The sequence below is a fragment of the Bubalus bubalis genome, chromosome 17 (genome assembly GCF_019923935.1).
Source record: "Bubalus bubalis isolate 160015118507 breed Murrah chromosome 17, NDDB_SH_1, whole genome shotgun sequence".
Lineage (NCBI taxonomy): Eukaryota > Metazoa > Chordata > Mammalia > Artiodactyla > Bovidae > Bubalus > Bubalus bubalis.
The window spans coordinates 13,937,717-13,953,102 of NC_059173.1; the positions used below are offsets into that span (position 1 = coordinate 13,937,717).

The 15,386-nt window shown below is 36.8% G+C and overlaps 1 protein-coding gene across 3 annotated transcripts in view; it reads right to left on the bottom strand.

The window, feature by feature from the left end:
* The window catches only part of MED13L (mediator complex subunit 13L), a 280,163-nt gene that overhangs the window by 169,761 nt on the left and 95,016 nt on the right, over positions 1-15,386 (bottom strand). The window lies entirely within an intron of this gene.

The window sequence follows — 15,386 nt, forward strand, 5'->3', positions numbered from 1 at the left end:
CTATAGTGTCCAATTTGACATTATATTGGATCAAAGCATCTAGTTTTCCTCATGGCCTGCGTAAACTGCTGATCGTTAAACTTAGAACTGCCAGAGAGCTCTATCTTATCAGACTCTTCACATCATGAGTAGTTGTTACCAGTATCAATAAAATATAAAACAGAACTGTTTTCCTGTGACTGCTATCCTGGCTGAACACAATCCCTGTAAAAGGTATGGGGAAACAAGTCCACACCTGGAAATCTTCACCAGACAACAGAGCCCTTTCTGACTGAAGAAGGCAATCTTGCACTGATGAATCTGCCTCATAAGTCTTAATAGCAAGTTAAAATCACAGAATGCCAGTGGGGGGAGCAAACCATGCAGACTGTGTCACTGGACATTAATTTCACACAACACGCAACCACCACCAAGTGTAGCCCTCTTGTGTCTGCCTAAGGCCAGATCCTACCTTTCCTCACAGGAGAGTAGATTATCAACATACTCAAAATACTGCAACGAAGTCTTGGAAAGAAACCAGGAGGACAAAAAGTCACTTCTGTTCTTCTTAAAGTCTAGATATTGTCATCATTCAGTAAATCAAAGTTCTATAATGAGGTGAGAAAGCCTTAATTCGCCAGGCCAGCATTCCAAATCTCCCAAGCATCCATCTTGGTCTTGTCTTCCGCTTACTGAATACACCTCTGTTCTCCAGCTTTTAAATTCCCTTACCTGCTTCCTAAACGCGCTCCATTGACACGCAGAGTTATTATTTCTGGAGTCTCCCACTGTACTCAAACACACTGCATTTCCTAACTTTTACTGTTATCTGTGTAGGATTCTAAAGCTAGGAAGATAGTGAAAACTTACCTTATTAATGGATACTTTAGAATAATGGAAAAAATATAAGCTTTGGAATTAGACAGGGCTTGATTTGAAACCCAGATCTGCTGCTTCTTGGTTGTATAGTTTCAGGCAGATCATTTATTTCTCTCAGTAGGTTTCCTCTTCTGTAAATACAATCTATAATATATCACTACCAGTTATTCAAAGAATTAGAGCCAGTGTATGTAAAGCATATGGCATTATACTAGGCACATAGTAAGGACCTAATACATGGCAGTTATTATTGTCATTCAATTTTGTACACCCCTTCACTCCATTCTCAAAGGTCCATCACATCGCCTTAGTGTTTTTTTAAAAAATGAGAAAATTAAAATGACAGAGAATAAACTAGACCCACAATTTCATCTTAACCAGGCTTGATGCAACCAAAATCATGGGGAGGTGTGGGTGGGGTACTGTTTAATTCTAACACTGTTATTCAAAAGAAATGTGTAAGTGGTCTCCATGAAGATGCCAATTTTCATATAACTGGTTAAGAGATCAGACATGTCTTAAGCTACTATAGAAATGTCAGAAATGTTAAATGCTTTAAGTGAAAGTGTTTCTTTACGTTCTATCTTTAAATTGCTTCTTTGATGAAAAAGAAAATTATTTTAAAAGGTATCATGAAGAGACCACATTAAGCAGGGGGTGAGGACAGAGATTTAACAATAAACTCATACAATGGAACTCCTCTGTTGCACTGCCTGTAGGAAAATACGGGAGTGCTGTATGTATCCCATGGAGAGGCCTGAACCTGAGCAACAGGAAGCCACGTTACAACAGACCTCACTGCAGAAACAAACCTAGAGCAAGTTTTGGAAAACCAGAATTAACCATCATATCAGTAAAATGATGCCTTCTGTCAACAGTGGCTATGGAAATGGAGCAAATCAATGGATGTTGATTGTTAAGATTCCCAAAGGTGATGGTAAATACAAAAACACAGGAAAGCAGAGGATAATGTAGCTCTCTAAGTTATATCCTAAATCTAAAAATTAGGTATTTCCTAAATTTGAAAGATATTCAATTCAAATACATCAGTGCTCAACTTCTATTCCCTATGCTTTCTCACCTCTATACTTCCATTTATTTTCTTCAGTTTGTCCAAGATGTCTGAAAGATAAATTCTGCTTCTTTGGATCACTCAAAGATCCATTTCTTCCCGCTCCCCTACACATTCAATTAGAAGTGCCCCCACCACCACCACAATCTCTTCAGCATTTTCACCTACCCGGATTTGTAGGACTTTCTTGCTGCCTATGACATGGAAATATCTTTTGTTTCACCGATTCTCTCTTCCCCACTGGATTATAAACTCATTGGGGTCAGAATGTTCTTATAAAGCCCCAAAGAGTTGTAAAAGAGTAAATATTTTCAGAAAATGTTTGTTGAATGAAAGGTATTAAAAGGTAATTTTTTCAAAGTCTGGAATTATTTTTAGCATAATCACATTCTAGCAGATTTGCATTACTGTTTCCATATCTAAGCAAACTTAAATAATAATAATGGTTCCTATCGTGCTAATATAAAGTGAAAAAAGTGAAAGTGAAAGTCACTTAGTCTGTCCCACTCTTTGGGACCCCATGGATATATACAGCCCATGGAATTCTCCAGGCAAGAATACTGGAGTGAGTAGCCTATCTCTTTTCCAGCAGATCTTCCTGACCCAGGAATTGAACCAGGATCTCCTGCTTTGCAGGCGGATTCTTTACCAACTGAGGTATCAGGAAAGCCCAAGGAGCTAATAAAAAGGTATTATTTTGTGGATTTGGCAGAGGGGCGAAAACAGATGATTAAAGGGTCAAATTCTGTATTCAGATAAAGTTGCTCTAACTTTTGGCATATGTCTACTACTCAAAGAAATGCAAGACACAATTTAATAACATTTTATACAACACCTTGGAGGCTTCCTATACATTTGCCCTCTCTGCTTCCCACTTCCTCTGCACTGGGGCCTCAGAAAGCAAAAGAGATCCTGAGTCGAACTTGGAGTCACAGGACCCAGTCTTTGCAAAACCCAAACAAATAGAGAAACACGAGCAGGAGATAAAGGTTGAGAGCTGTTCAACAACTGAAAACAAATGTAAGAAAAATACTAAATGAAACGCGTGAATACTGCAGTGTGGTTATAAGAAAATATTAAAAAAAAAAAAAAAAAGAATCATAATGAAATAATATATAGAACTTGTTTTAAATTTTTCAACCAAAAAAATGATGAAGCAAATATGGCAAAACACTCTTTTGAAGTGTTCAGTATAATATTTTATCTAGCTTTTCATATATTTCAAATTCTTCATAATAAAAACTAAAAAGAATTTTAAAAACTTGAAAAAAATATTGAGCTGTGAAGTGTGGATTCTGGTCCCAGCTAGGTCATGTACTGATGGGAAAGATAAGTAAAGTGAACCTCTGTGAGTCTGAGTTCTTCATCTGTCAATACTACTAAGCTTAAGAGTTATTTCAGGATTAAATGAGAAGGTAACATAATGAGGGCAGTGCCATCACACAGTAATTACACCATATAGGTTAGCTACTATTATTGTTAGTATTCCTGCTGGAAAGTGCAATAACCTAGTTAAACAGTTTTATTTTCCCGCTATATACAGAACTTACTGCTGATGGCAGCAGGGGTACCGGGAGGAAAAGATCAACTGTCTTTCTCTGGTCCGATATTTGTAAAGAAACTACAGTGGCAGCTAAAAGCCACAAAATTAAACAAAGAAAGGAGGAAGCTAAAGCACCACCTCCCTCAGCAAGAGAAGACCTAGAGCTTACTATGGTGACTGACAGCTGCCACAAATCCCCACTGCCACGAACTCCACCTCCACAAACACAGAACTGGAAGCAATCAAGCTTTGTGAAACAGAGTAATCTGACATGGCATTAACAATAAAAATCAGTTGCTATTCATACAATAAAAAATTAAAGGTAAGAGTTATGTACACTTAAAAGGCCAAGAGCACGTTAAATTCACTCTCCTAGAAGAAATGACGGTCAAGATTCCAATGGGATATGCACACGGGAAGCAAATGATTTCTCTCAAAAGAAAGAAAAGACACATCAGCTTCTACTTCAACCCATTCCCCCTACTGCAGAAAAATTTTGTAAGCAAACAGAAAAACCTTCTAACTTAAATATGCAAAGGTTATATTTAGCTTAATCCTTCCTTTTGCACTTAGAATATACTTGCCCATGAGGACAGTGAAGACTTACACCATGGCCTCACAGGTTCCTTTCTTCCCCAAACTGACAACATTCAGATAAAAAGAAACAATCCCTTCATTAAAAATAGAAAACAGAAAAGACCGTAATACATATCAATGTCAGTGAAAGGAAATTCAATGAAGAGTAGACCTAACACAGCAACAAGAAGAAAAGTCATTGCTGCCCGGAGCATTTCTTATAGCAATAGCAGAAATAGTGATGATGTTCACATTAACAGCTTATATTTAGTCTTCTAAGCTAAGTGCTGTGCTAAGTGATTTCCTTGCATTAACTCATATAATCCTCAAATTCAACAAAGTATTATGACTTTAATTCCCCACTTTGCAAATGAAGATGAAATTTAGTGGTTTTGCCAAAGGTCATACAGCCAGCATCTATAAGAGATGGGATTTGAACCTGGGTCTAACACCAAAGCCCATGCTGTTAATTAGTGAGACACAGGCTCTCTTGAATGGATTCCTACAGCTGCCATAAGCCTGGAGCTATGACTCTGGTATTGCCAAGGCCAATTAGAGGCACTGACAATGATAAACCACAGTCATCTTGCCACCTTCCAATTAAAAAAAAAAAAGATGTTAAAAACTAATTCTAGTAAGTATACTTTAAAAAGTTCTTTTTGTTTTTTTACCATTAGTTCCATGCAAAACACTTACTTTTCCCATGTTGTGAGCTTAAATTCACCTTATTCAGAAACTTCGGTTTACAATGATTCATTTTCTTGTGCTTTCAGATAAGTAAAGCACTATTGTACTAAGAATGAAAATTGAGCCGATAATGATTAAAAGAGGTACCGGTAATTCAACAAAATAACATGAAAAGTATCAACATAGCATAAAATATACCCACTCCACTTTTACTTTGTAAAACCTATGAAAAGGGGTAGATATTTAACCCCATCCACAGAAAGTAAGTACCCAAATTTTAAAAGTCATATTTTTTTAAAAAATTACTTTTTCAGGCTCTGAATACTTCCAAATCCCAAATGTATTTTAAATTAATAAAATTTAATGAAGGAAGCCCAATGGGGTAGATAAAGCAAATATACCACAGTTAAGTCACAATATGTATATCTCATGTTTGTTCATGAAAAATGTTCACAGCTGAAATACTGTGATCTTTTGATCACTGCCTATTAGTACTATGGACAGTGCTAGGGTTCATTCCACAACTGGGAAAACATTTTGCCAAACGTCTTAAACAAGTATCTGGTTCATATTTATCTATGACCACGATTTTAAAAACTAACTTGAAACTGCTGACATATTAAGTATTCTTATTGGTTCTATTCATAGAATTTTTTTTGTTCTTCAAAACACAAAACCATAAATATATTGCTTCTTGGTTCCAAGTATTCATTCTTTCATTTTAACAAAATAAAGATACATAACTATACACATCAATTGTATGAATATACAGTATATATTTAAATGATTAAAATAGCAAGTTAACAAGCAGAATTTAACCATTTCCACTACTGTATATGTAAATGAATTTTTTACTCAACTCAATAGAGGAAAAATATCTGCATGTCAATTATTTCCATGTTTCTACAGACAATTCATTCTAGAATGCTTTTTTCTTAAGTCTTTTATTCAGTATAAGAACTTTTCTTCATTCTGTTATTGTAAAACTGTCATGATCTCATTTCTCAAAAAAGAAAGTAATATCCGTTAAGTCTGTATTACTATTAGCCACGTTAAGGTTCAAGTTCACCGACTTTAGTTGTGTTTTTGCAATGGTCCTAAATATCTCTCCAACTATATGATGAACGTCCTCTAGCAAAAATAAGTTTTAACTTTTCACTAAAGCATGTATTATACCTAATATTTGAGTACATCTGTTAAGATGCCATTTTTTGTCTCCAAATTAACTAATGAAAGAATAGTGAATTAAAGGCAGTGTTAGTCGCTCAGTCATTCTGACTCTTTGCAGCCCCACAAACTGTAGCCTGCCAGGCTTCTCTGTCCATCGGATTCTCCAGGCAAGAATACTGGAGTGGGCTGCCATTCCCTTCTCCAGAATTAAAGGCAGCAAAGAATAAAAGCGAAGTGTATCCAATGCCTAAGAAAAAGCTTTAATAGTCCAAAATTAAATTCAATACATCTGAGGGGAGAAAAGTGATGCTCACTGCAAATCAAACAACACTGGTAAGTACACTGCAGGCCAGGTTTCCAAGCACCAGCCACCCCCTTATACACCAATACCAAAGTGTCAAAAGTATAAAGAACAAATATATGTGTATGTATGCAGAAGCAATAAGGAGAGGTAAGTCAGATTTAGTTATTTAAACCAATGCATGTTATTAACTCTGAGAATCTGAAAGAAAGAGAAATAGAGAATATATGTGACTCACTGTAAGAGAGAACGTTCATAAAAAATTTAGCATTTGCAAATACAAAGAAATACTTAAAACAACAAAATGACAGACATAAATTAGAGATGAAATGGAGTAAGAAGAAAAAGAAGAGATAAGAAGCCAAATTATTGCTTATGTAATTAGCATTTTGATGATGTTGATAATGGCTAAAAGATACTGGACATTATCTTGTTTATTAATTTCCATAACCCTCAAGGTAATACTATTAATATCTCCATATTACAGATGGGGATACTGAGGCACATAAAGCTAAAGTAACATTTCCAAGATCACATGGTTAACAAGCGGTTCATTTGGATATAAATGTTTTCCTATTCTGTAAGAAACCCAGAAATTTAGAAGAAATGGTTCATGTCAATCACCAAACAATAGTCTTTAACATCTCATTTCTCTTTGGAAACCCAAAAAAAAAAAATTCAGTTTCACCTTCCTCTAACACAACTTTCTAGGAAATAATTTTCTTTATTGAGTTTTCTCTAAGTTTTAAAAGAAGGGCAGCGTTAAGAGTTGAAGGTCTATAGTGTTAAGCTTCTTAAAATAAATAAATTAATTCTTTTTCCTGCATCACTGAATACAACAGGGTCAAAATAGGGGCTCTGGGATTTTTATGTCCAACAAATGAAGGTCCCAGTCTCAAAGCTTACATAGACATTACAAAAAATGTTTCAGTGGTAAGCGTTTATTTTCGTATTGGCTGTCTGCCCAGAGAATACCAGAGTACATTTTAACCAAGTAGACAGAAAACAAAGTGGGACAGATTTGAACTCTACTAAACCTACTAAGATCTATGTACCACCACAATATAATTTTCTCTCGTTACTTTTAATATATAGTTAGACTAGGGAAGTGACCAGGTTAATTTTTTTAAGTTCAATAATTCATATCTGATCATTTTACCTTACAGTCCATGTTCTTACATACTTTAAAGTTATATTTTAATTGAATTTCGGAGATTTAAGGGAAAAAAGGCACTAAACCAACAATGGTATCTTGTTTTGTAAGGTAACATCTGTGAAAAGGATATAACATTAAAAGAGCACACAGGCTTATTTAACTGTCTGCAAAGAATCAGAAAGGTTGCATTGTGTTTGTGAATACATATAAATATGTATAGTTATCTATAGATCTTACGTGCAGCATGTATACATTTAATTCCATAATACCAGCTTTTTTCGCTTTTTAAATTAAATCTTGAACTTTATGCTAACCAGTTCTCAAGAGGAAAGAATTATAAATGTGCCACATCCTGTTCTTTATTTCAAAGTGTCAGCGTGAAATAATAAAGAGCTAATGTGGTCCTAACGATTACTGTACATTTCATTAAAATTTCATCTCTTTGTCCCATTTAAGGACTCACGACATGCTTCTGGCCATATGGAGTCAGTTACACAGACTCTGATTTCGTCTCCATAAACATTACTTCACTACTTGCACAGGAACAAAAATAAAATAAACTAAGAAATAATTTACACCATTTTTATAGCCAAGTTTTCCAATGATTCCATTACAATTCAAATCATCAATGTATCATGAGGTCAAATTTCATTACAATGAAATCAATGGAAATTTCAAATTTTTCACAAAGGAATACAGAAATCCAAAATTAAGTATTCATTAGCTTACACTTTAAGTAACAACTAATTTTTAGCTTTTTTAAAACTGTTATGACGTATGTGAACATACATTTTCATGTTGCTGAATGAAACAAACTTGGTCAATACAGTTAATACGAACCATGAAAGCATCACAGTAGCAACCACACTTCCTCTCTAAAGGTTGGCAAGCGTTACAGCAGCCTCCAGAAGCACTGTGGCACAGCAGGTCACAGCGCAGAGAAAGAGCACCGGGAGCCGAGAGCCTGCCCCTACTCCTTTACATGGAACTGGACAAGCCATCTCCCTCCCTGGACCTTGGTTCTCACTGGTAGGAAGAGACAGAACTAGATACTTCATTTGCAAACTTTTAAAGCAGAATCCTGGCTACAATTATGCCACCAGAATAAGAGAGATAGAACGAGACCTGCACCGAACTCTCTCCAGGAGCAACTCATGAGGCAGTGCCAAGCAAGCACCTAGGGCCTCAGCAGAGTGCAGTCAGAAATCTGGGGCAGTTGAAAATACTTATTCCTGCTCAAACACTTTGCAGCACTTAACTCCCAAATGCTTTGTGCTGAGATTAAACTAACACAACCACATGCATTGCTGCTCCCAAAAATATCAATCAGAAACTGGATAAAGCAATTACATTCAATAAATAATTACTGAATATCCACCAGGAGGCAGATCCTGAGGATTAGTGGCAAATAAGACATAGTCCCTCCCTGAAAAAGAGCCTTGCAAACTATAGGAGAGACAGGTACAACCAAGTATAATATAAACAGGCAAAATACTGTGGCAGCAGCAGTGCGCTACTAAGACACATAGGAGGTCAGTTTACGCAAACTGGCGATGTCAGGCAAGGACGGTCAGAAAAAACTGCATATAAGCTAACAAACCAAATGTATACATCATAAATGACAGTGTCCTAACTCCAGTGGATTTACTCACTTTTCTAACCACTCCTCCAAGTCTCCCCCTTACGCCCTACACGTTCCAACCTTCTCACCCTTACTCTGCTGTTCTCAGTAAAACTGACAATGGTTATGTCCATGTAAGCACTTCTTTTAAGGACAATAATATGCTTTCAAGACTGAGTGCTTTATGGAAACATCCACATGGGTGTGAGTTAACACAAGAGATGTGTGGAGGTGTAAGGTGCATGGTTATTTTTTATAAAATCTGTCCATGAATTACTACTGAGGGTAAGGGCCATAACTTTATCCTAAATATATTAAGGTTCAAAGATATTCCGAAAGTTTCAATGTCATCACAGGTATTAACCTAACATAGAAGTTAATTAACCAATGTTTTGAAAAGATCTGAGTCAGTATTATATATAAACTATGAGATCTTTTTCAGAATCAATAAAATCACATGTCTCCAAATAACCCTATTAGGGAAGTAATATAATTTGATTAATTTGCTATCTTGACCTTCAATTTTTATATTTAATTCCTTACAAAGTATAGTTTGGGGCAAGTGTTTTCTTCCATTTTTCTCTTTTACAACATCTTAACATTTTAATTAATGAAAAAATTCAAGTTCAATTGGCCATTAAAGTCTTATGAAATCAATTCCTTTTCAATGCAAAATACAACATTTTACAACTCTCAGTAACAAATATGAAAAAGCTGCTTAATATATACTTGCAAAAAATTTTTTTTTAATTCATAAAGGTTTAAGTATAATAGAAGACACCCAAAGCAGGTATTTACTATCAATAAGCTAATTATAATCAGCTCAGTTCAGTCATTCAGTCGTGTCCGACTCTTTGTGACCCCATGGACTGCAGCACACCAGGCCTCCCTGTCCATCACCAACTCCCCAAGCTTACTCAAATTCATGTCCATCGAGTCAGTGATGCCATCCAGCCATCTCATCCTCTGTCATCCCCTTCTCCTCTTGCCTTCAGTCTTTTCCAGCAACAGGGTCTTTTCCAGTGAGTCAGTTCTTCACATCAGGTGGCCAAAGTATTGGAGCTTCAGCTTCAACATCAGTCCTACCAATGAGTATTCAGGACTGATTTCCTTTAGGATGAACTGGTTGGATCTCCTTGCTATCCAAGGGACTCTCAAGAGTCTTCTCAAACACTACAGTTCTAAAGCATCAATTCTTCAGCGCTCAGCTTTCTTTATACTCCAACTCTCACATCCATACATGACTACTGGGAAAACCATAGCTTTGACTAGATGGACCTTTGTTGTCAAAGTAATGTCTCTGCTTTTTAATATGCTGTCTAGGTTGGTCAGAGCTTTTCTTTCAAGAAGCAAGCGTCTTTTAATTTCATGGCTGCAGTCACCATCTGCAGTGATTTTGGAGCCCCAAAAATAAAGTCTCTCATTGTTGCCATTGTTTCCCCATCTATTTGCTATGAACTGATAGGACCAGATGCCATGATCTTCATTTTCTGAATGTTGAGTTTTAAGCCAACTTTTTCACTCTCCTCTTTCACTTTCATCAAGAGGCTCTTGGGTTTTTCTTCGCTTTCTGCCATTAGGGTGGTATCATCTGCATATCTGAGGTTATGCAGATATTTCTCCCAGCAATCTTGATTCCAGCTTGTGCTTCATCCAACCTGGCATTTCTCATGATGTACTCTGCATATAAGTTAAATAAGCAGAGTGACAATATACAGCCTTAATGTACTCCTTTCCCGATCTGGAACCAATCTATTGTTCCATGTCCAGTTCTAACTGTTGCTTCTTGCCCTGCATGCAGATTTCTCAGGAGGCAGGTCAGGTGGTCTGATATTCCCATCTCTTAAAGAATTCTCCACAGTTTGTTGTTGTCCACACAGTCAAAGGCTTTGGCATAGTCAATAAAGCAGTAGTAGATGTTTTTCTGGAACTCTCTTGCTTTTTCGATGAACCAGCGGATGTTGGCTACTTGATCTCTGGTTCTTCTGCCTTTTCTAAATCCAGCTTCAACATCTGGAAGTTCACAGTTCACATACTGTGCCTGGCTTGGAGAATTTTGAGCATTACTTTGCTAGCGTGTGAGATGAGTACAATTGTGCAGTAGTTTGAGCATTCTTTGGCATTGCTTTCTTTGGGAGTGAAATGAAAACTGATTTTTCCAGTCCTGTGGCCACTGCTGAGTTTTCCAAATTTGCTGGCATATTGAGTGCAGCACTTTCACAGCATCATCTTTCAGGATTTGAAATAGCTCAACTGGAATTCCATTACCTCCACGATCTTTGTTCGTAGTGATGCTTCCTAAGGCCCACTTGACTTCGCATTCCAGGATGTCTAGCTCTATGTGAGTGATCACACCACTGTGATTATGCGTCATGAAGATCTTTTTTGTATAGTTCTTCTGTGTATTCTTGCCACCTCTTCTTAATATCTTCTGCTTCTGTTAGGTCCATACCATTTCTGTCCTTTATTGTGCCCAACTATGCATGAAATTTTCCCTTGGTATCTCTAACTTTTGTGAAGAGATCTCTAGTCTTTCCCATTCTATTGCTTTCCTCTATTTCTTTGCACTGATCACTGAAGAATGCTTTCTTATCTCTCCTTGCTATTCTTTGGAACTCTGTATTCAAATGGGTATTTCTTTTCTCCTTTGCCTTTAGCGTCTCTTCTTTTCTCAGCTACTAATTATAATATCACCCTTATTAATGAAAAATATATATTAAATCCAAAATACTCATTAACTACACCTCTCTTTATATAATAAATATTTGTGATAACTGCATTGTTTATAAGGTGAATAAATTTTAAATGTACATGGAAAGGGTTTTTACAAAGATTCACAATAAAGGTTTTCTAAATAAAAAAAGTACATACATATAACACACAATACTTGCTTAGAGGTGAATTAACCTGAAATTGTATTTTTAAAACTTTTATAAAACAGACTAATATAAACTGACTTTCCAGTAATATCTTCAAGTTGGCAGGCCTTGGCTTCCCTGGTGGCTCATAGGTTAAAGCGTCTTCCTGGAATGCAGGAGGCCCGGGTTCGATCCCCGGGTTGGGAAGATCCCCTGGAGAAGGCAATGGCACCCCACTCCAGTACTCCTGCCTGGAGAATCCCATGGAGGGAGGAGCCTGGTGGGCTACAGTCCCATGGGGTTGCAGAGAGTCGGACACGACTGAGGGACTTCACTGGCAGGCCTTTAGCAGTAATGAGACACACAATAGCAATGCATTTTCAAAGCCTATAATATCACAAGAATAAAACAATGATTGTTTCAACCACAGAAGGCATCACATGATAAAAGAAGTAAAACTGAAACTCTTGGGGAAGGGGGAAAAACACTTTAAACTACAACGGCAAGTTGGCCTATGTAATACTGATCATAAAACTTTACATATTTAAAAAGATATAGGTCCACTCACAGATTCCTAAATTATACTGGGTTCAAATATTGTGGGTGAGGTTACTTCATGGGGACCTACTTGCTGCTCCTTGTCCATGTCCTTCTTCTCCTATCTGCACTATGTGCCAAGGCACATAACCATGTACATCAAGAAAAAGAATTAAATCATTTCTCCCACTCAGTTTTACCTTTATTACTTCAGAGATTGGCCCCCAAAAAAGTATTTAATATTCTCAGACCATTCACTCATGAGCTGAACCCACCTGTCGATAAACAATTCAACTTTCTCAATCAAAATCCTATGTACACAAAAGAAAACAAATTCAACAACAAAAAGAGACTTAGGAACAGAGCAGTAAAATATGAAGGAGAAACACTTTTTGTTTATTTAACTGCAACAGAAGCTGCTGCAGCTGCAAAGAGCCTCTTCTGACTGATGTGACATGAGTCCCTACATTTTAAAACAAGACACTTTGAACAGATGGCTATTTGGCTAAAGTCTTCAGGCATTATCTCCCACTCTCAGTCACATTTGCCAAAGAAGAGGGCAGTAGGTTTCTGCTGTAGCTTCAGTATTTGTACACTGACAATTACACACAGGACCACAGCTTAGTGATGAATAACTGCTACCATAATTTACATCTGTAAGGGTGTACACTAGTTTCAAAGACACAGCAAGAAGCAAAACAGTAAAACCTAGGTAACGAATTCATTTAAGTGCCTTAAATGTAGGCTACAGCTAACACAATTCAAAGACTATTCTCTACTAATAAGTGTTTCAACTTATGGTTACTTTTAGTCATTTGTTTATGTCAGAAGTTTATGCTGCCACAGTAATGACTAGCAGAATGTGTAACTGGAATATAAACCAATTAAGGATCACCTTATACTCATACATTTTTAATCAGTCTCCCAAAAGCACATTACAATGCATGCTTACGAATACTAGCCTTCATCTAGCTGCTTTCGGATTATATCTGTGTTAATAATCCAAAGAAACAAGCAGCCATCTGCACTGGTGCTGCAGGAAAACAGTGGGATAAATAACATCCAAGCTTCTAACGCAATAACGTGCTAGAAACTGCCTCGGAAAGGGGGCTTACAGCAATTTTAAAAAACCAACAACAACAAAAAAAGAAGGCATCATCACTTCCTTGGCAGACTATACAAGTTTCCTGAGCAGAATGTCCGTGCCTGCCCTCTTTTTGGTCACATCCTCTTCTATCCACCTTGCACACTAAATTCTGCCCCAAGTCACACCTTTCCTTTCTCAATCCTCATCTGCACACATTCCCTCAGCGCCCCCACTTCCAATTCTTGCTTAAAATATGTAACACCGATTCTGCTAGTTCTTAGGATAAGTCCTTATCCTGTCTGGAGAGCCATCTGTAACCCGGCTGTGCCTGGTCTGCGCCCACTGACACTCAGATCTATCTCATCTGATAACACTCTCTCAGGCACTTTCTCTGCTACAGCCACACTGATCTTCCATTCCTGCAATACACAGAGCTTCCTGCTACCAAGGGCTGCTGTCACATCTGCCACAGAAATACTGTCACTCCTCTCTTCATCCACTTCAAGTCTACTCTACCTTCACATTGCAGTTCAAACACCACTTTCTCAGACAACTGATTTTCTTTTATTAAGTCCCGTCCTATCTACATAGCACCATACAATCCAGTCTGTACTGATGGCAGTTGTGATTTTTTGTGTGTGTATTTATGTGACTTTACTTTGGAGAAGGAAATGGCAACCCACTCCAGTGTTCTTGCCTGGAGAATCCCAGGGACGGGGAAGCCTGGTGGGCTGCTGTCTATGGGGTCGCACAGAGTCGGACACGACTGAAGCGACTTAGCAGCAGCAGCAGCAGCATGTGACTTTACTAATGCCTACATCTCCCCAACGGTTTAAATTCAAAGACTGCAAAAGTTCAAGTGTGTCTGCATCCACCACTATACTCCCCAGTGCTTACAGCACAGTGACTGGTACAAACTGAGCAATTAATAACTGCTGAGTGAGGGAGTGAAAACAGGTGATTAAAAAATCAGTATACATCTTTCAGTAAGAAAATTTATTACCACATTTTTCAGTTGCAATCCCACAACAATTTACTTTCACTGAATTGGAAATTTGGCAAAACTCCTCTTTAGGGATCAAATTTTTCATCCTTTGACTTCGAGCATGAAGATAAAATTCTTCATATATAAACCCATGAATTTACATCATAAAAATAAGAAGCTATTCTAGAATTAAATCTTTAAAAACTAGACTGTGCTTCAGAGAGACAAAGGATTAAAGATGAATTTATAAAAATAAAGAAATGGATAGGAAAAGGGGTAGAAAAGAAAACTCAAAGTAAAGCAACTTCCTGAAGGGAATAAAATGGTTTATAGAATATATTTTAATTCACTAAGATAAAAAGTTAGATAAAAAGATACTAGGGTTGAAATTTTTGGAAAGAAAGGAATAATATCATTTTTTATACATAAAAGGATCCCTTAAAAGAAGGCAGATTAAACAACTGATTTTTTTTTTTTTTAATTTTAATTTGGGAAGCAGATTAGATGCCAGCCTGTTAAGGATGTAATACTTTAATATAAAAGTGTCATAATCAACAGCCCAGCAGATACTGTATAATTCATTTTTCCTCATTGTAGTTATACTGATTTAGGATGTGGAGGTTTAATTTTTCCCCATAATATTTACACTTCTTAAAATCTTGTTCTCTAAGTAAGGGCCATCACTTACAAGTACTTGTTTTATGTAGAGATTATTCTGAAGTGTCAAGAGATCAATTCATCATATTATGTGTATTCCCTTACAACACAATTTACTAGAGAGACTTGACTACACAATGTCAAATAGTAACCAATTTTAAACTTAGCTACCTTAAAAAACACTGTGTTACAGCCATGTAGACATTCCAGTGTGTTCCTTCCTCACCTATATTTTTATTTCCTTGACTTCCTTATTCATTATTGCTTCATTGCTAACA